This window comes from Camelus ferus, chromosome 7, assembly GCF_009834535.1.
Source record: "Camelus ferus isolate YT-003-E chromosome 7, BCGSAC_Cfer_1.0, whole genome shotgun sequence".
In the NCBI taxonomy this organism is placed as follows: Eukaryota; Metazoa; Chordata; class Mammalia; order Artiodactyla; family Camelidae; genus Camelus; species Camelus ferus.
In genome coordinates, this window is record NC_045702.1 from 80,834,271 (window position 1) to 80,855,685 (window position 21,415).

A 21,415-nucleotide genomic window follows, 5' to 3' on the forward strand; every position below is an offset into this window, starting at 1 on the left:
ACTCATGCCATCACCTCCAAACCTTAAGGATTTATTTGGCACTGAGCTGGGTCTGTGGGATTCAATGCTGATCTCCTTTTCAGCAGGCGCAGACACTGTCTTCTGTGTGCTAGCTGTGTATTGACTTGCATGGAACCACATCTTCCCCTAGTCATGTCTCTATCTCGTATGGCATTAGCAGTCACTGTGTCCCTGGGCTCATCCTTTGAGCAAAATTAAGACACTCCCTAGAGGGGGAAGGACAAAGGGCCTTGAAACGCTTCCCAACATGCCAGTCATCAGAGCATCATGTAGTCACAGCGGCCACGTGACTCTCAGAGTGGGTGACCCATTAGTCTAAACTACTCGGAACCTTGTGTCTGTTGAAAGTGTTTCTATAAACACTGCACTCCAGCTTATTGCAAGAAGCCATATGCTTTTCAAGCAATCATGCAAAAACCCAATTTTAATTAAATTGAAAATGAAAAGAAAAAAGTGAGTGCAAGACGTTTTGTGGATTTGAGAAGAGTATATGGTGAAATAAAAATACCAAGAGGATGCTGCAGCCACAAAAGGCTAGAGAAGTGCCACCCCAGGCGGATTTAAAGAGTAACCTCAACATAGTTTACCTCCCATAAACTCTTCCTAAGCTGCTTTCTTTTTGTTGCTGAACCTTCCGTTTGGTATGTGGCCTTAAGTAACTGACTTCACCTTTTAGTGTCTTGTCCTGTTTTGATGGGATTGGTCTTCTCGTCCCTTCAGTTTAAAGGAAAAAATTCAATTTACAGTACTGCATATAAATATATTTTGTGAATAGATTTTAATAGCATCATTGCCATGGAACATTCAAATTTGAAACAAGGAAACAGACGTGAACATCTGTTAAGTTAAGTAATTATACATGGTGTATTTGGTGTTATCTGTGTGCCCTTTATGCACACAATTTGTTTAATCTCTAGGAAAATTCAGGAAGCCATGCATTATTATGTCCATTTTAGAGAGGAGAAAATTGAGGCTTGCTAAGTGTTGCAGCACCAACTGGAACCCAGGTCTGAGTATCTCTAAAATCTGTCCTCTTTTTCTTATTTCCTACTGTCTCCTAAAATTGAGCCAAAAAGGGAAGTTGAGCCAACTATTGAGTTTTTTAATCTTACAACTTTAGTCTCTAATCTAAGACCGATTAATGTATTTTAAATGTTATTTAAAGAGGAACGTGGAAATTTATTTATGAATATTTAAATTTCAGAAATTTAAACAGACAACATGGATGGACCTAGAGATCATCATGTTAACTTAAGTAAGTCAGACAGAAACAAGTATTATGTATCACTTATATGTGGAAGCTAAAAATATGATAACAAATGAACTTAGTTACGAAACAGAAACAGACTCATAGACACAGAAAACAAACTTATGGTGACCAAAGAGGAAAGGGAGGGGGAAGGATAAATTAGGAGTTTGGGATTAACAGATACACACTACTGTATATAAATAGATAAACAACAAGGACCTACCATATAGCACAGTATTTTGCAATAACCTATAATGGAAAAGAATCTGAAATATATATATATCTGAATCACTTTGCAGTACATCTGAAAAACTAACACAACATTGTGAATCAACTATACTTGAATAAAATCAATCAATCAAACAATGAAAAAAAAGAATTTAAACTTAGATTGAGCCTACCTCCTTTGGGGATTAAGTTTGTTTTTTTTTATAGCCTATTGTGTTTCTATGAAAAAAAAAAGCCATTGGAAAATATATTGTTAGACCATTTCGATATTCTCAAGAGCATATAAGTGTAAATGCACCAAAACATGTGGATTACATTTCCCTCAAGTTGTCCTGCTTTCACACATTAACACAAAGCACTTTGAGAGGGAGGAAAAAGAGACCTGTTTCGGATGTACATGCAGATTTCGATCATTAAAAGACCCATGATGTTAAGCTGCCACCCTGACTTGCCCAGATTTCTCATCTTTTCAGTGATCTGTCTGCAGCACTGGTGCTTTGTGGGTGAATTTCTTCTTGCTCACTGGGGGCTGGTTTGGGTTTAAAGTAAAGCCAGTTCCCTTGGAGCAACTTTAATTAAACTGCAAACCATGTTGTGTCAGTGGAAGAACTTTACAATGATGTTTTTTTCCCAAGTGAGTAGTTGATACCATGGCCAAAACAAGAATTTAAAAATTAATTAGTGACACATTCTGTATGATTCCACTTACGTGAGGTCCCTAGAGGAGTCAGATTCATAGAGACAGAAAAGAGAAGGGTGGTTGCCAGGGGCTGGATGGGGGAAGAATGGGGAGTTAACGTTTAATGGGTGAAGAGTTGGGAAGGATGAAAAAGTTCTGGAGATGGATGGTGGTGGTGGTTGCACCACAGTGTGAATGTGCTTAATGCCACAGAATTGTATACAGAAAAGGTAGAAATGATCAACTTCATGTTATATACAACCACGATAAAATTTATGATTACTGAAAAAATTAGCTACACTTTGATGTTTTCCTGTGTGCTTGTGGTATATGTGTGCCGTGTGGAGTGGAGTGCGTTTAGGCTCCATCAAGAGAGAGAGAGACCTGAGTACAAACCGGGCTCTGCAAATAAAGACTGGAGATTTTAGACAGTCTTCCTAATCGGTCTCAGTGACATCTGTCTCCTCTGTAATATGAAGACTCACTTCGCTGTGACTTAACAGTAATTAAATAGTAATATGTGCCAAGGACTCAGCCCGTGGAAGGAGTAAGTGGAAACACATCGTAGATAATTAATAAACTCTTAGCAGTATCTACAGTAGCCATGACACTTGGCGGAGGGGGGGCATCAAACGAGCCACATTATTATTTTTCCAACATGAAAAATGGAAATAATCATGCATATTTCTCTAAGAAATACAGTAAAACAAATCATTCTTTTGTTGAGCAAACATTTATCTAGCATCTGCTGTGTGCCAAGTGCTGACTGACAAGGAGCTCGTCTAATGGGGCGTTTGACAGTGACCAATCAGAGGAAGTGCAGTGGGGATGGGGAACCTGGGACCATCCCCACCAGATGTGTGTGTTAGGCTGAACCAGCCCCTTCATCTGCCTTCCAGGTCTGGGGCTCATGGATAAACATGTTGTCCGTAAGGTCAGTGGAGACCACGGCAGTGTGAAAGCATCCTCCAAAAACAGCATTGTCCGAGACAGATCGTGCAGGTGAAAATAATGATTCAGAGACCACAGATGAGAATGTAACAGCTTGTTTAGGGGACAGCAGGGCAGGACCACAATACAGTACAGCATTTCCCAAGTACACTCTGAGACACTTCTGCTTCCTGAAGTCCTAATAGTTGTCTCACCAAGGAATCACTCTGTCAACCGACAGCTTTAGGAAACTGCATTAAACAAAGGTCAATGGATTTTCTTTACCTGGACATTTCTCAGAACCATTAACGTTCTAAGATAGCTTTGAGTCTCTAAGGGGGAGATACTCCATGTCGTGTTTCCTTAAGATATTTGATGGAGGAACCCTTTTCTCCCCAGAGCTTTTATTAAGATCCTGTGGAAAAGCATTTTGTGGGTCACCCCACTGAGAACGTGTCCCTTAGAGCCACATGGGACAGATTGTAATGGTCGTTCACTGGAGAAATTGGCTGGTTTACACTAACAGAGGGTGGGGAAGCCAAACTAGAAAGCCGACCGTCTTCTGAAGATTCGAATTCTCTCGTTTCTTAGCTCAAGGGACCGTGGGTCCCAAGGAGTATTACGAGGGGTTTCTTTCTCCTCTGAGGGCTGAACACCCACGAACACTGGGCAGGAGAGGGAGCCGGCCCCGAGGGTGTCTGGACGGCTGAGTGGCTGTTGTGGTGCCGTGTGGCGGGGGCTGGGGGCGCCTTCACCCCAAGCTGGCTCAGCCCCACCCATGAGTGAGCGCCTCATTCCAGAATCAAAGGCATTAATGGAAATGGATTGAGGGCAACACTGAAGTGCAGATCAGGAATAGCTCACACGGTGATGCTCTTGCGCTAGAAGCAAAAACTATCCTGGGATCTAAAGAAATCACTTAAGAAGAAAACACTTTCTCCTCATTGAGCCTCGGGAAAGCTGCCTGAGTAGAATTCTGCACGATTGTTCGTACTCTAGCTGAGAAAATGGAGTTGATTAAGTGGAAGGAAATTTTTTAAATGTGACAAAGATGATGAGGTGATTAAGGGGTAGGATTTAAGTAGCAAGACGTGGAGAATTTAAGATGTAGGACTGAGTGGCGATGACAGTGGGGCATATGATAGCTGGCTATAAATACCCAATTAATTGCCTAATGTGGCAAAGGAGAAGAAACAGGCTTTAATCACCAAAAAGGAAGCCTGAATGGAAGTGTGTTAGGGAAACCACGTTTACCAGTAGGGGTGATTCAACTGCCATCCCAAAGGATGTCTGTTGAGGTATTTGGATAAAGCTTCAGGATGATACTTTTCTCTCTTATACTATTCTGGTGTCAGTACATTTTTTTTTCCTTGAAAAAAGGATGCGTACAGTTTCTTGTTTCTTAGGGGCAGAAATGGAAGAATAGAGCACAATATGTAATTTGCCACAGGATATTATGAGCTGGTAAGAACACTTCGGATAGTTTCGAGCCTCTACACGTGCTTTCCCTTAAGCTGAATTATAGTAACATCCTTGCTGGTAAGAATCAGAAAATCTGTGCATTGTGCTATACAATGCATGGAGATCTACCTTGTGATGTAAAGCATCATAAGGAAAGTTATCATAGGGAGCACTTGATAAAATGAGCTCACACTTTGTGACTCTGCATTGGGTGCTTTGCATAGACCCTAACTTTCATATGGACCCTCTGACAGAGACATTAGCAGCCCCATTTTACAGATGAGCAAACTGAGCCTCAGAGAATTGAAATAACCCAACCCAGGTCAGTAAGTTGCAGACCCAGAATTTGCATTAGATTCTGAGTGACGCAAAAATCCATGCCCTCTTACTGCGATGCTATGCTGCCTCCTGAAGGCATTTTTGATCATCACTTTTATAAACTTGAGACCCATGGCTGAGTATAGATGAAGGTCCCCTGAGAGGGAGATGGTTTGCTTGTGTTTGGGAGTAGGTGGTCACTAACAGCCTCGCCCACGCTGAACCCGGGCAAGACCGTGGCACGCCTTCAGCTCACAGCCTGGCTGGGGCTTGCCAGGGAGTGAACCAGGCAGGGCTAGAGGAGAGGGCTGTTGGCTCCAACTCCCGGCACATTCGGAGCTGGTGTATGGAGGAGCTCGGCCAGATCTCAGAGGCAGCATCCAGATTTGATTATAACTTCTCTTCGTGGTCTTTGAAGCTTTCTGTTATTTCTTCCCTTCCCTCAAGGAGGAGTTCAGATCTGTTTTCACATAAACAGAAATGATTCCTCCTTTTTCTGAGCGCTTCATTGTTGGTGGCATGGTGGAATGTCCTAGAAAGTGGGGAAATGGGGCCAATTATAAAGGAGAAATTTCTTGTCTGCTCACATGTTTATATAAAAATGCCAAAGCCGCCAGCTGTTACAATAGCAGAGGGTAAGCCCTCTTTCCAACTGTCTTGCGGCACGCATACAGCAGGGGGAGATAAATCCAGGAGACTCAATTAGAAGATGCACAAAAAGATCCCCCCCGAAGCGTCATCCTGTATTCATGAGTTTTACAGGAAATTTGGGAAGTATGCCCTTTGGCCTCCTTTTTCTTTCAGCAAGAAGCTCCCAAATTACAAGCATGGAAAGGACAACTCAAATTTTAACCTTTCTCTATTAAACACCTCACCCCAGCTTACCACTGAATAGCATTTGCCTTGAATAGAGAGAACGTAGATTGAAAAAAAATTAATCTCACACTCCTATTTATAGGACATTTGAGACAAACAGCCATCAGTGTTACTGTTACCTCATTCGCCTTTTTTAGCCATCAGGACCGACTGCTTCTGTCTTTTACATTCGTGGAACACATTCCGAACCTAAGGAATTCAGTTCCATAGGAGGACCTTAGCAGAGATGATATATATCATCTTGTTTGGCTATCTTTATAATACTTTCTTCTTTTCTTAAAAAAAAAAAAATACAAATGGTATATTAGGACTGATGGAAAAACCAGACTGTGACAGGAAGGTTAAAAAAATAAGTGACTTAAACAATTCTCCTGGAATCATTCAAGAGAGTAGGGTGGAGTAGGCTTTAAAAACAAAACAATATAATCCTGAAGATTATATTTTTAAGATGAAGTTTAATTGGAACTGTTCGGCTGAAGTGAACTGGTGAAGGCGTCCACCCTGTCAACACTTCCCGTAGAGGTGACCCCAGGCTGGTTTCCTCCCTCTGCGGCCTGGTGTCCAAGGTGAGCTGTCAGTTTCTTGGACATGAACAAGATTACAGCTGGGACTCACACCCAGCTCTCCAAAGCAGACTGCAGGTTGTGGCCGCGTGCCCTTTCTGAGGAGAGAACGTCCCCCTGGTGGTGCTGGAGGCTCATCTCCATTATTCCAATTTTGGAGGTGTTTTTTTTGTGTTGATGGCAGCTTAAGTTACAATCACAACAGTACTCTGGTGTTTTAGTCTTCTCCACGGGTGAATAACTTTGGGGTCCCTAAGTCCTCAGAGAGTGTAAGTGACAGCTGGCTCTGTATTTGGCATTTTAGATCCAACCAGTTTTAATTAGTTAACCCCCCTTTATTTGCAGTGAATTACAGGCAGTTTTCTTTCTGGTCAATTTTCTTACATCTTTAACAGGGAAATTTTCCAGTAAGACTGGAAAAAAAAAAAAAAGATGTCATTTAAACCCATTAGTTGTAAATCAAATCAAAGCTCTAGGCACTTCAAACCAAAGGTAGCCATTCTGGTTGAAATATGAAGATATTTTCTATGACACTGGATTCTTGTTGTTAAAAACACAAAACAAAACAAGAACAAACTTTGCTGGAAAATGATTCTTCGACTCTTTGCGTTCCGTCATTCCCCCAAACCCTCTATCTGGAATCCAGGGTTGGATACAGATGCTTTCAGGGGCAGGCAGGAAGTTTTTTTTTTTTTTTTTATAAAGACAAAACTGTGTGTTCCCCTTGAAATAAAAAATAACCTACTTACTTTTAGGCTTTCACATCATCTATTTGAATATTTGAGCCCAAAGAAAATTTAACTTTAGAAGCAGAGGTTTCCAAACTGATATAAAAAGCAAATTTAACTTCTCTTTATAGTTGGTTTTCATTGTTTTTATTTAAAAGGGCATGGGGTAATAACAAAGAAGGCTAAAGGAAGGCAAATAAAGGGGGAAGAAATGGAATTCATGAGTGAAAAATAATATAGCAGAAACACATATTTGAACAATTTCTGAAATAGTCTAAATTTTTCATTTCAGTCAACTGGTATACCTTCTCCTACAGCCAGAGAAATGCTCTGACAACCCAGCCTCTTCCTGTGCTTTTCTTGAATATCAAGCATCACCCTCTAAGTTTTCAGCCCGGTATTTTCTTTGGACCACTCTCCTTTACTCTTATTAAATACTTCGTATATATGAAAGGAAATGTCAACATTTAAACTTTCGTGTGAGGTGGGAAAAAGAAAAAAGGTGATTTCAGCGCTCCTCTACTTAACCACAGTGGAACTCTGTTATAACATAACTTTTAATTTTTGCAGTCTAATATATGGTTGAAATCTAAAATGTGGCTGAAACCATGACCTCCCCACCCCCAGCCCCTGGCCCCGGCAAGTGTAGAAAAAGCAATATATACCATCCACAGACAAGTCCTGGTATCAATCCTGGTGTTACAACAAAATTCAATCTTATGTTTTTATATTATAGATATTATACCTGTTGGTTCCCCACCCGCATCTAAATTCCTGCAAATCTAATGTCAATTTATTTCTGTTTTTTTAATAAAAATATAAATCTCACTATGTTAGTGAGAATTAAGCCTTTGAAATAAAGATGTTTTCCTTGTGACACTCCATTAGGACTGCTGGATTATTTGAAAATCTGCCAGTTTTAGACTTTAGCAGATATACGTATTTTTAATGTAACTAGCCCTATCCTCTCCTTCTGGTTTATACATGCAATTTGAAGTGTATGTATATTTATGTGACGTATTTTAAAATGTTGTATCAGATAGTTTAAGTATTACATAAATGTCAGTTACCGCTGCTATTATATGATGTCTGCTTTGTGTTGGGGGAAATTTAGTGATGTTGGATGGAGGCGGTGGACCAGGCGTGGTAGTGTAGGCGTGAGAACCGGAGTCCGCACTTAAGGAGGCCTTCTTTTAATGATGATGATTATATAATAGCAAAATCTCTACCTCTAAAGTAAGAGATGCTTGAATACACAGTATCTGCCTTATTTGCTTATTAGATGCTTTTGAAAACATTTCAGTGACTAAAGACCTTGAAGTCTGTATTTTGCAAAGAAAGAAAAGTTTACCTAAACCACAAGACTAAACACAAATAGACCAGTAGAAATTGATCTATTTTCTCTTTTTAATAACACAGATGGTCTCTGGTAGAATTTTCTGGTAAAAAGTATAATACTGACTCCTGTACTTAAAAAAAAAAAGCCTCCTTTTATACCTCCATACACACAAGATATGCCTATAGAATGTAAATCTGTGATATAAAAGAAAATCGTGTGGTATTCCTAAGCCTCAGCACCCCCAAACTATCTTAATGGTGCATTTTGAAAAATGTCTTTAGTCCAAAAGATCTCTCATTGAGCTCTTGGTCTTTTATCAAACCACAGGCAGAGTGGCAGGGTTGGTTGTCCTAGCAGGATGAAGCAGCCCGATGATGTAAGAACTTGGACCTGGACACATACACTGGGGAGGGTCAGAGAATTGACAGGGGACAGACTACCCATGGGCAATGGAGACGAGGCCAACCCATCAGGATGGGCATGATAACCGTTAAGTATGGCATCACGTTTACTAAGAGATGCCAAAGTGCCCTGACCAAACATGCCAACAGGGATTGTAGGTTCAGGGAACGTCACAGAGTCCCAGCTAATAGTGTGCAGTGGACCTCAAGTAAATCTTTCTGCTTGGCAAGGCCTCAGGCACGGGGCTGGGATCCAGAAGCAGAACTCCAATCCTGGGAACAGGTGCTCCTCGAGAGCCATCAGAGAGGCTGCAGCTCTGCCAACACCTTGCCTTTACGCTGGTGAGGCTCGTTGCAGACCTCTGACCTCCAGAAATGTCAAAAAAGAAATCTGGGTTGTTTTAAGCCTCTAACTTTGAGATCATTTGTTAGAGAGTGGCAACAAGAAACGAAGATACCTACTCTTGCTAGACACTAAGCAAGCCAGCCAGGGCCAGAAATTTGCATACCAATGAAGGAAATACAGCTGTCTCACTTCCCTCCTCCAGGGCTAGGAGTAGATTCTCAGACTGAGCCCGTATGTAAAGTTGCTCCTTTATAATGGAATTTTTCCTTTTTAATTTGCACATGTGTTGGAATGACTTCTATGCGTGTATAATTGAATCCAAACTTCTAAAATGACAAGCAAGCCTCTCAGAAGATGATCAAGCTTGCTACTTGCCCATCTACTTCCTCCCTGAACCCCTGCCATGCTGAACTTAATCAAGTTTCCCTAAAACACCATGCTATTTTGTCTCTGTCATTCTGCGCGTGCTGTTTCCTCTGTAGTGAATGGCTTTTATTTTCTGTTTTGCCTGTATAACTTCTACTCAGCTGCATCAGGGTTATGTTTAGCCGTAACAGAGGCCTGAAATAGCGAAGTTATTAAATAGAAGTTTAATTCTCTCTCCTGTGACAGTTCAGAAGTTGACAGTTAGGCACTGGTGTGGTATCTCAGCTCTGAGGTGACCACAGGAAATCAAGCTTCTTCTAGTTCATCGCTCTTGCCATCCCTGGAGTATGGTCTTTGTCTTCATGGTACAAGATAGTGGTTACAGCTCCAGCCATCACATCTATGTTCCTGACAGGATGGAGGAAAGCACAAAAAGGAAAAGGCACAGGGCATTTTCCAGCTATCTTTTGGGGAAGGTTCCTGAAAGCTATCAAATTATACCTCCACTCATATTTATTAACAAGTATTTAGTCACTTGGAAAGAGGCTGGATAATATGGTTTTTAATCTTGGGAGTGAAGGGTGGCATTGGCCTTACTGAAAACCAGATGCTCCGTTTCTATGGAGGAAGAGAAGGGATATTTGTGAACTATATCTGTCACACTATCATTTAAAACTCAAATTACATGATTCCCGCTTTGGGAGGACGTTCCTAACCCCGACTGTGTTAGTTGTAGCTGCTCTGTGCTCCCATACGTCCTGTGAACACTGTACCTAACTGTTTCAAATGCCTTTATTACCTTGACTGTCTCACATGGGACTGTGAGCAATTTGAGGCAGGAACTCTGTTTTTATCACTGTATTGGCTAGCACAGTAGCTATAAAAATTTATTTATATTAAATGAATAAATAAATTAACCAAAAGATTTCAAATATACCACTGTCCCGGAAATTTTGAGATTTGAGAAGATATTTTAATTTAAACTCTACCCTATTTTATGATCTTAAAATAGCTTTGTAGAAATTCCCAGGAAACTAATAGAGTGTACATCCAAATGTATAGCAAATACAGCTCTGTGTGTGGGTATGTGTGTGTGTGTTTATTTTATGGTTTAAAAGTCAGGATTCTGCACGTGACAAGACATACATACAGTAGCCCCCCTCCCCTGCAGTTTCACTTTCCACAGTTTTATGCACAGTCAACCGAAGTCTGAAAATATTAACAAAAAATTCTAGAAATAAACAATTTGTAAGTTTTAAATTCTGTGCTTTTCTGAATAGCATGATGAAATCTCGTGCCTTCCTGCTCCATCTCGCCCTGGGACAAAGCTCATCTCTTTGGCGGGCCTGTTACTTAGTAGCCGTTTTGGTTATCAGATTGACTGTCCTCATTGCCATGCTTGTGTTCAAGTGACTCTTACTTTATTTGACAACAGACCCACAGACATAGAAGACAAACTTGGGTTACCAAAGGGAAAGGGTGGTGGGGAGGGATAAATTAGGAGCTTGGGATTAGCAGATACAAACAACATATAAGAAATAGACAAACAACAAGGTCCTACTCTATAGCACAGGGATAACTGTATTCAGTCTCTTGTAATAACTTATAATGAAAAAGAATATGAAAAAGAATATATGTATATTTATATATATAACTGAATCACTGTGCTGTATACTGGAAACTAACACAGCATTATAAATTCAATTAAAAAAAGGTAATGTCCTCAAAGCATCGGAGTAGTGATGCTGGCAATTAGGATATGCCAAAGAGAATTCTCAAAGTGCTTCCTTGAAGTGAAAAGTTGAAAATTATTGAATTAATAAGGAAAGAAAAAATGTTAGTTGAGGTAGCTAAGATCTGCAGTAAGAACGACTCTTTTATCCATGAAACTGTGAAAGAGGAAAAAGAAGTTCGTGCTAGTTTGGCTGTCACACCTCAAGCTGCAGACGTTATGGGCACAGTGTGTGTAAGTGCATGGTTAAGGTGGAAAAGGCATTAACCTGAACGATAAGATATTTTGATAGAGACTATATTCCATAACTTTTATTACAGTATATTGTTACAATTGTTCTGTTTTATTATTACTGTTCATCTCTTACTGTGCCCAATTTATAAATCAAACTTTATCGTGGGGACGTATGTATAGGAAAAAAACTAGTATACTACAGGGTTTGGTACTGTCTGTGGTTTCAGGCATCCACAGGGGGTCATGGAACTTATCCCCTACAGATAAGGGGGCACCATTGTACTTAGATTTACTTCACCTTAAAGGTGAAGGACTCAGGACCAGGATCGTAGACCACACAGCCTTGGACAAGTCACTTGTCATCCCTGAGCCTCAGTTTCCTTGTCTGGAAAATGGTGACCCATTTCCTCTTCCTTCCTGCTATTTCACGGGCTGTTACGAGCCTTACAGGGACTGTGAATGCAAAAGGGCTTTTTGCATTTTAAAGCTTTAGGTGACTAATGTGAATTTTGTTAAGCTTGGAACCATATTTTAAAATTATAAGGTTGTTTAAAGAATCAGAAAGAGACTAATGACAATAGGTGTGGGGAGGAGGGGGGAGAACGCAAACTTGGCGGCATGTTCACAGTTGGGCCGTCTGATCTGAAGGGACTAGGGACCCTGTTTCTGTTGTTCTGGCAATTTTTCTGTTAGATCTGACGTTATTTCAAAATACATTATTTAACAACAGCAACCAAAAAAATAGCTGTCCCTGTAAAGATAGTTTAGAAAACATGTGATCGAGGGAATTTTATGTAGTTTAATGCATTAAAATGCAGCAGGTTGCATGTGGACCATAATCTGTATTAATGCAACCAAATTATGTGGTGACTAACTGTATCATTGCAGTTAAGAGTTGGACTAATAAATCTACTGAGTGAAAAAATCTATTGAGTAATAAAAATACATACTTTTTTTCTAGTGATCTTTCTTGATATGTCTCTTTTCTGTAATGTATTTTAACAGTGCCACGAGACTATGAATACTAGAAAGGATAAATACTATGGCCTGGAGAAATCCAGAATCCTATAGCACCCTTTCAGTTCAAGCAACTAGTTTTACCCTAGTAAGATGAATTTAGGGTTAGATGGGACAACAACAGTGTAATTATTGTTTTCAATATGTAAGTCTTTATTTTTCTTAAGGATACTCTTTTGATAATTAACAGATATTTATCATCACTGAAGGAATAAAATACACAAGACTTGAAAGTAAATGTAATTAAAAAAGACATGATACGTGCTCTTAAAAACTTGTAATCTAGTAGGGAAGAGAGATTATATTAAAAATTGTAATGTGTTACAGCAGCTGTCGACTGAGGTTAACTGAAGGAATGAAGGAATGACCATTTCTTTAGGATGCTCTATGGAATCCTTTCATGAATTACCTGTTTATATTTTTCCACCATCCTCTACCTCAAGAATTATTAGAGGACAGTTAATTAGCATAGTGGTTTTCAACTTGCTGCTCAAAACTAGGGTGACCATAGGTTCTAGTTTGCCTGTGACTGTCTCGGTCTCTGCCTGTTGTCCCAGCGTAATTGTGAGAAGTGCCCGGTTCCCTCCCTGGAGTCAGCCGGCATGAAGCCTGCTCCTCCACCCTCACGCCTCCCTTCTTCCTCCCTTTCCACACCAAAGCATGTAAGAGTGGCACAGACGGCAACTTACTCTTCTTGAAAGCTCAGGGTCTGGCTGTGGTTCCCAAATTCCTGTTACCACCTGCTGAATCTCAGCACATACTCAAGCCTCGCAGATTGTTTCAAGTTCCTGTGGTTTATAGATAAAAGCCTTTGTTCTTTGGAGGAAAACATGCTTCTGGTTAAAAAAAAAAAAAAAGATGTCCATGTTTGAGTTCACAAGAAGCATTTCTTTAAAGTACTATTAGATCATCCAGCACCAGATAGATATGCTTTCTTAAATTGAGTAATTCGATCTACTGCAATTAATTTAGCTTTTGACCTTCTGCAATATCTTTTTCTAAGGAAATGATTTGTTCTACGGAGGTGAATATCCTGTAGAGATTTATCCATCGATCGATAGGTGATGGGTAAATCACCAGAGTGAATCCTTTTTGATAATCCTTTTGAAGTGTTTTTCTTATTTGATATTTTATAACAGTATTTGAATACTTTCTTGACTTTCTTAATTGATGTGGCTTGAATAAAAAGAAACTTTTTCTGTTTTTATAATTATTAAGAATATTAATTTTTTTAATAAGTGATATCCTCATGGACTATTGAGGCATATGGGGTTGTTTGTCCTTTTTCTATAATCTTTGAATTAGTGTCTTTTTTTTATAGCATGCTGTTTTTACTTTATTGCTTCAAATAGTCCTGTGTTCTCACTTAAGATTTGTTTCTTCTTATCTACTGTAGGTTCAAAAACAACATCAGTATAGTGATCAGAATTGTTAATAAAATCAAGGTAGATTTGTTCTAAATGATTAGCAACCCTGATGGGGAAAATCTGTGAGTTTTAGTGACATCACTCTTGGCTGCACAGCTACTTTTTTGCCTGCTTTTTGTCTGTGTTCCAAGCAGTTGAGTTTGTAGGATAGTTGACCTCTAGATAAGTAAAGTGTTTTTGTAATTCCATTTGAAAATTAGTGTGGAAAATTAAGGTGTGCACCCCTATGGAGAAATCTGAGGTTAAGTAATTCATTCCTGAAGCTGTGCAGTCATAAAGATTCACATACCGGGCTCAGAACTAGTATTAACCAATCAAATTGCTCCCAGAGGGGTGCTCACTTCCGAGGTCAACTCTTAAAACACTCCACATAGCCATCGCAGGCTTCCAAATACTTGCGTGGTGAATGGACAGAGAAACAGGAAATCAGAGTGAAAATGGATGCTATAAATCTGTTCCGTACAGAAATGTGTTGAACAACTTTTAGTGAAGGAAAATGCACTACATTTTAGGGTTTTAGGACTCCTCAATATTGCTTAATTCATCTGGGAAACCAAATCTTTCTTTTGTTACACTTCTTCTTTTCCCTAATTGAAGACTCACCCAAATTGTGTAAAGCTTGGGATTATTTCAGGGTTTTGAAAGTCAGTCTTCCTTCCCTTTATCAAAGGTTATAAAACTATCGTTCAACAAGTCACAGGGAAGATAAGCAATTCAATAAAGCAGACTTAACTTACCCAGTGAAAACCCAAACATTAGGAATGTCAAAAGAATGCCTTCAAAAGTAGCAGGCAAAACAAAAACTAAAAGACTTGCTCTAGTTTACAGAAAAGAGAACTCAATAGATATAACAATATATTACATATTATAAATATTATATATATATTATAAATATTGGATGAAGTTAAGTAAAATGATTCACAAATATTAGATTATTATACATTATTATATATAAATGTTGCCTTTTAGGAATAGTTGGTAAGCATTAACCCTAAAAGCTTCCCAGATACCAGTGTTCCAGGAAATTAATTTGTCATTTTCTCATCTTATTAGGGATGGAGAGACAGTTGATCATGTGGATTTTTGCTGTATTTTGGTTTTTAGATGCTCACATAGACCCTGTAGGTTGAAAGACCCTGTCTCACCTGAATGCAATTACATTTCCTAACAGAATTGTTTCTGGTGCTGATGGTATTTTGAATACAGATTATAAAACCTTGAAAAGACTTCTGGGTTTTGATTTTATGTTGGTTTTCCCCACAAATTTCATATTTTCAATCTACCCCAAATACTGCAACTGTGAAATATGATGACTAAGGCATTTTGGGAAAAAAAAAAACACATAATTTTGTCTTGAACATCAAGATATAACCTATCTTGAATTTCCATGGTCATTACTGGTCTCCCACTAGTTAACATTCAGGAAAGAAGGGAGGAAGAGTTAAATAAAATGGTTCACATCTTTTTAATTGCAAAACAGCAGCAAAAACCTTTTAAATGGACCAAATGCGTGTTTTTGGAAAATGCATATTTCACAGTAATAATTAATGCTTATTTTTGGTAACTGCTTGCCATACCATGCAATTTCAACTGTGGTATTACTGGGGCTTGTTTCTGCACAGAAGAGATAGCAAAAACAAATTTAAAAAAACAAACCAAAAAACTTATATTTGAGAGGCATAAGAGTTGCCTGAATATCTCTGAAGGTTTTGAAAATAACCCTGCTTTACTATCTGTAACCATTAATGTAGCTTGTACTAAAAGGAGGTGGTTTTAAGGGCCAGCAGACACTAATGAGCTCTGCTCATAATGAGTAGGGTGTCCTTGGTCCAGTTACATACACTGACTCTCGAGTAAATGTATTTTATTTCTGGACTCAGCCGCTGACTTATACCTGAGATCTTTGGCAGGACATGGAGTCCCGTTTCACAAGCATTCTCAGTTGACAATATAAGAGTTATATCTCTATGCTAAGAGTTCCTGTGCATTGCATGCTCTGTCAGACACTAGATCAGGTGCCTAACAGACACTATTTTAAAAATATTCTTTCATCTTGAAAGATAGTACTATTCTCCCTGTTACACAGATTTGAAAACTAAGGTTCATTCAGACTGACTGAGGACGTGTTTAAGGTCACGCAGCTGGTGAGAGGCAGGACCAGTGTTCCAACTGACGTGAGTCTGATTCTGTGATCACTGCACTGTACCACGCTTTGCTTTACGTCTCCAGCTCTGAGAATCTGGTCTGATTTTAGACGGATGCACTTTATGCCTTTTAGAGGGCAAGGCCAAGCCCACCTGTCTCTGGCTGAAGTGTAAAATGTGGGTGGATTCTTTCTCATGGACGTATGAATAAGTGAGTAGACGTGCAAATTCCAAATTCCTTTAAAGAAGCAGCAACATAGGGTCAAGACCTCATAGAGTGTCAGAGGGAGGTGCTCGATGTGTATTTTGAATACAGATGAGGCTTTCAGAAATGGTTCAGCTTCTGGGAATTGTTATTGCATTTCTTGTCCAGTTTCTCAAGTTTCTGTTCTAAGGACTCTATACAGATTTGCAAAGGTTAACCACTGTATTTAAAAACAGATAAAAAAAATTTCTTCTGTATAGCATAGGGAACTATATTCCATATCTTATAATAACCTTTAATGAAAAAGAATATGAAAACGAATATATATATATGCATGGCTGGGACACTGTGCTGTACACTGGAAATTGACACATTGTAACTGACTATACTTCAATTGAAAAAAAAAAAACTTTTAAAAGACCATATCGTTGAAGTATATTGTCCCTCAGTGCCAACTATTCTCCTGACCAGGCACCTGAGCCCCGCACATCAGGAACCTTTGCCAGTCTCCAGCCGGGCCATATGGCAGTTTGCAGGGAGGTGCTCAGGGGTGCCTTCATCCCACACTGAAAGTCAGCTGGGGAATCCAGGTGTCTGAGTGCTAAACAAGTCAGTCCAAAACAACTCTTACAGTCTATGCTCAGAATCTGCTATTGATGCACATTGGGGCCTTTTCATCAGTTTTTCCTTTCCACTATGCCTCAGTTTCTCAATTATCAAAATAAGGAAAAGAGACAAAAAGCACATATATTCTGAAGGGAGAATTTCACCTTAGATTGAAAGAATTTTTGAGTTTTTTCAGGACTCAAGCCCAAGTTTATTACATCATTACTTTTTTTTCCCCATTTTTATGGTTATTTCTCTTTAACTGGCATATGGTTCTTTCAGATTGTGAGAAAAACCCTATGTCATATTCTTCTGGAAGTTTCAGTTAGTAATTAGTTACTGTTACTTTTCAGAGCCTAGAGGCAACATTTCATATCAATGTTATTTTCTATATATTATTTTAAAGTGTCAGCACCTCTCTCTGAGAGGGATATTTAAAGCTGAAAAATTTTGCGCTTGGCTCAGAAATGCAGTGTGCTAAATCAAATGCTTGCCTGTACATTAAAGGTGTAAACTCAAATTGGCCAGGACCTAGCATGCTGGCTCCTTTTTTGTCCCATGTACATGGCGGACGTTGCTAATCAACCCTGGGCTCTGTCCCACCACACATAGAGGCCATTTGGCTTTAAAGAACACTTCCTGGCACAGGGCTCAAACCATCATTTGGAGCTGACTCGCAGGATAAAATCAATTTGCCATTGGTGGAACAATGCACCATGTAATAAACACCCAAACATGGACTTTTCTCCTCGGGGAGCACTTGGAAACCTTAATGAAAAGATACCTCACAGTGGAATAGTGAACCATGGAGGAAGCCCTAAAATTCTTAGAAGTTCTATCATGATGTAACGGGGACCTCATCTATGGAAAATACTTTGTGAAGAAATGAAATTTTGAGTTAAAAATCTCACTACCAGAGGTGAAGATGAGAAAGAATTTGCTTTTCCTCTGTAGATGGCTTTATGTTGTACTTCGTCTGGAGGGACTGCTCAGATCCATGTTCACCAAACCCTGACAGCACTCACAGTCTGCGCCCGGACCCAGACGTTCGTCTCTAGGGATGGTCCCTGCTTACTTTTTTTCTCCTTAGCTTGAACACAAAGGCATCAGAGGGGGCACTGTTATGTTTTCCATGGACATCAGGCTTACTCCTTAGGAAGCAGTAAAGTAACGCATTCTTGTTAACTTAAGTGTTAGAGTAAAAAGACAGACATCAGATCCCAACAGAATCACTATATTCCTGTTTATGTCTCCTTGGTGAGATTTCTCTGTGTATCAGCTGGCTTTGTTTTGGTCATCTTTTAATCGCAGTACGAGTAGTACTGAGTGTCAGCGACACTGCATGTGAACTTGAGAGGCAGAATGACGGAACTGCGTGAAGTCCCCTAAAGGACCAGGAGCTGCAGTAGGGGGCACCCTCTTCCAGGCCTCCTGCCGTCGCTGTGGGCTTGAGGGGAGCTGTGCGTGTGCCTGGTGCTGGAGGCAACAGTTGGACTACCTCAGAAGGTCTTTAATCATTTCCTTGGGGGCCTTTGTTCTTCTCAAGGCTCTTTTGGTTACAAGAAACAGACATGCACTTAAGTTGCCTCACGTGAAGCAAGATTTATTGAACTTTTGTATGTGGGGGAGGCTGAATGACCAGCTTCAGCGAGGGCAAGAGCTGAGCTGCACTGCCCTCCCAGCTCCGTCTCTCTGAATCAAAGTGCCCTGCCTCACTGTCCTGTGCCTTTCCCACCTGGCTTCCTCTGTGCATCCATCCTCACTCCCTGCTCATAAATCCAACAGGCACTTGGCCGATTATGGCCACCCCAGCTCTGCCTGTTGGAAGCCCCCCTAACTAGCCCAGTGACTTAGCTCCCCACTTCTCAAGACGGCTTCAGCACCGCTTATCTTTTCAAGCCTACCCACTGATCATAACGTCACGCAGACTGAGACCCTGGGGTTCGCTGCTCCTGAGTTGGTCCATTGGTTTAATCAGCTGTGGCCAGAGGTTGCAAGATTAGACTATACACATCACAGCCGCATCTTCAGCCTCTGCCGTAGACCTGCGCTTCCAGCCCCTTCGGAGGTAGGAGGGGATGATGACCAAGTCTGGAATCAGAATCGTGAGGATCAGCAGGATTTGCCTGGGGAACAGTGTCACAGTGCAAGAGCCTCTTCCAGAGCTGACTCCGGAGAGTTGACAATAGATTTAAAGTTATGTTCAGAAATTTGACCATGACATTGAGACCATATGAAATTAACATGCATCTCCCCCCCCCCTTTTTTTTTTTCTGATGGAGGTAGAATCCTTTCAGAAGCACTCATTTTTTCTCTAAGTCTCGCCATTGGCTCATTTCATAATGTAATGATCGAGGAATGCTCTCTGTCACCCAAGGGTGAGGGGAGACCACAAAGAAAGGAGTCTACATTCTGCTGTGCACTCTGTCAATGAGCAGAAAATAATCAGAGTGTATCAAAGTCTTGGAGGCTGGGGAAGATGGGTTAGTATTATGGACCTGCTCGGTCCAAAGCTTATGCTTTTCTTACCTTGACCTTTCTCATTAATGACACGTGATGTTAGTAGTCACTAGGGAACAGACTTGAGAACTTTGAAGCACTTTTTTTTTTTTTTTTTTTTGATAAGAACTTCTTCCCATGGTAGGTAAGTTGAGGCTGAGAGTCTTGGATAAGGAAGAGATTTTCCACTCCATTGTTATTATCTGGATGGCTTTTACCAAGGGCAAGTCAAACTATGATTACAGACCATTTATCCAGCCCCTTTGGCCTCCTTCCAGCCTCCTAAGAAATGTTAACATGGACATAGACCAGCACTCCCACCCCCCACCTTGTGAAGAGGAGGTAGATAGCACTGTGAGCACTGTCCTTGGAGAAATAGATCAGGCAGGATGGCTCAGGGGCCTGAGATCCTGCTGGGTCCTGCTGGTTCTGTCCTTGCCCTTGAAAACGTGACCCTACCTCTTTCCAGGTCTCAGTTTCCTCATCTGCAGAATGGGAATCCGTTCCTCTCCATGACCTCTAAGGACCACTGTGCAGTTTTGCTTGTTAATGACGCTAAGAATGCTTGGAACTTATAAATATTTCCTAAGAGGAGCTGGTATCTTTCCTCTTGCTATAAGATTGGAGGGAGTATGCAGCATCTCTTCTGCTCATCTGTAATTTAGTCAGCTTGTGTACAGACTGCATTGCATTAAACGCTGAACTCCGATCCTAGTGTTTAAACATATTAAATACAAAATATGAGTAGTATAAATTGTGTGAAACACTTTGGTCTCCGACTTGGAGGCCTAACAGGACTGTGATGCTGGGTCACCGCAAACATTATACAGACGCTGCTGAGAGTAAGTGGAAGTCTTTTAGTCGGTGGCTGGAAAACAGTCTTACAGCAAAAGTACTGGAAGCCCATCACTGAGGGATTTATAAGTGGGCCAGGGAAAATTGAGGGGAACCAGTCTGCACTGCTCATGGGTGGGCAAGGACTGGAGGTATTTGTTTATTTTATTTGCACATTAACTTTTATAATGCTATTCCTCTAAAGAGCACACAAAAAGCTTTACAGATAACAGACTCCAAGTTTTAAACTCTTCATCCCTCAACAGCTTTGCAAGGGTTTGCTGCCGTAATTAATCAAAAAGAACATCCACCCATTTCTCCCTTTAGAAAAATAAAACTTTAAGACAAGGTAGCTTTCCATCAGTGTTTAGGGATAGAGGACACCACTGCACGTCTTTTATTTCTGAGCTCCTGGTTCAGGGTTTTCATTAATAAAAGTGCAACGGGTTTCAAGTGATGGATGAGTTAGGAGGAGGGCACGGCCAGAGGGGAAGCACAGGGAAGCCTTGAGGAGGGTTCTCAGCTCCCATGGTTGAGTTGGAACACTCGTGGTTTTTCGTCATCCGCAGATTCCTTACATTATGCATTTTTCTTCCTCCCTTTTTTCTAGAAGAAGTGGTCATTTGACGCTCTGCTTTGCTCTTAACGTTTGAGTAGTGACTCTTAGCCTCTACATCACTATGATTATATTTCTCCAGTGTCACGCTGGGTAGGAATCTGGCACCAATTGAATGTTGGTGGCCTTAAAGAAAGGTGAAGCTCTTTGACCTTTTTCCTTTTTACATCATGCTGTTTTGTGTTTTGGCCTGGCCTGTATTTTTTATTTTTTCTCTAATAACCTGAGGTCTTTAATATTTTCCTCTGGGGCAAAGCCCAGGGCAAAAAAAGGAGCTCTGTGAAGAGTGGTAGAAACTGTTGACAAGGAAAGTTTGAAAACTGTACCCTTTTTGGGTACAGGTTTCAAAAACCGTAAGCTGACACAGAGAAACCTCATGAGCCACACGTATCTCTTGATCCCTCTGTCCTGGAGAAGAAGGGAGAGATTTATGGAATCCACAGGGGCTGGGGCCATATAACCCAGTTTGAGCTTAGAAGGCTCTGGCTCTTTAATGCCAAGTAAATTTTGGAAATGATTCTCCTTCTCTGACAGTACCCTCATTACTGATTGTGTAGAGTAATTTATCAGGCATTTCTTAAAATAAACCCTTCATT

At 40.4% G+C, this 21,415-nt stretch overlaps 1 protein-coding gene and 1 long non-coding RNA gene across 11 annotated transcripts in view; both read left to right on the forward strand.

Moving 5' to 3' along the window:
• The window catches only part of SUGCT (succinyl-CoA:glutarate-CoA transferase), a 622,782-nt gene that overhangs the window by 464,443 nt on the left and 136,924 nt on the right, over positions 1-21,415 (forward strand). The gene's annotated exons all lie outside the window — the stretch shown is intronic.
• LOC116665055 lies at positions 141-19,887 on the forward strand. The gene is made up of 3 exons (XR_004321643.1): positions 141-150; positions 4,193-4,198; positions 19,648-19,887. It is a non-coding gene; the product is annotated as an uncharacterized LOC116665055 (long non-coding RNA).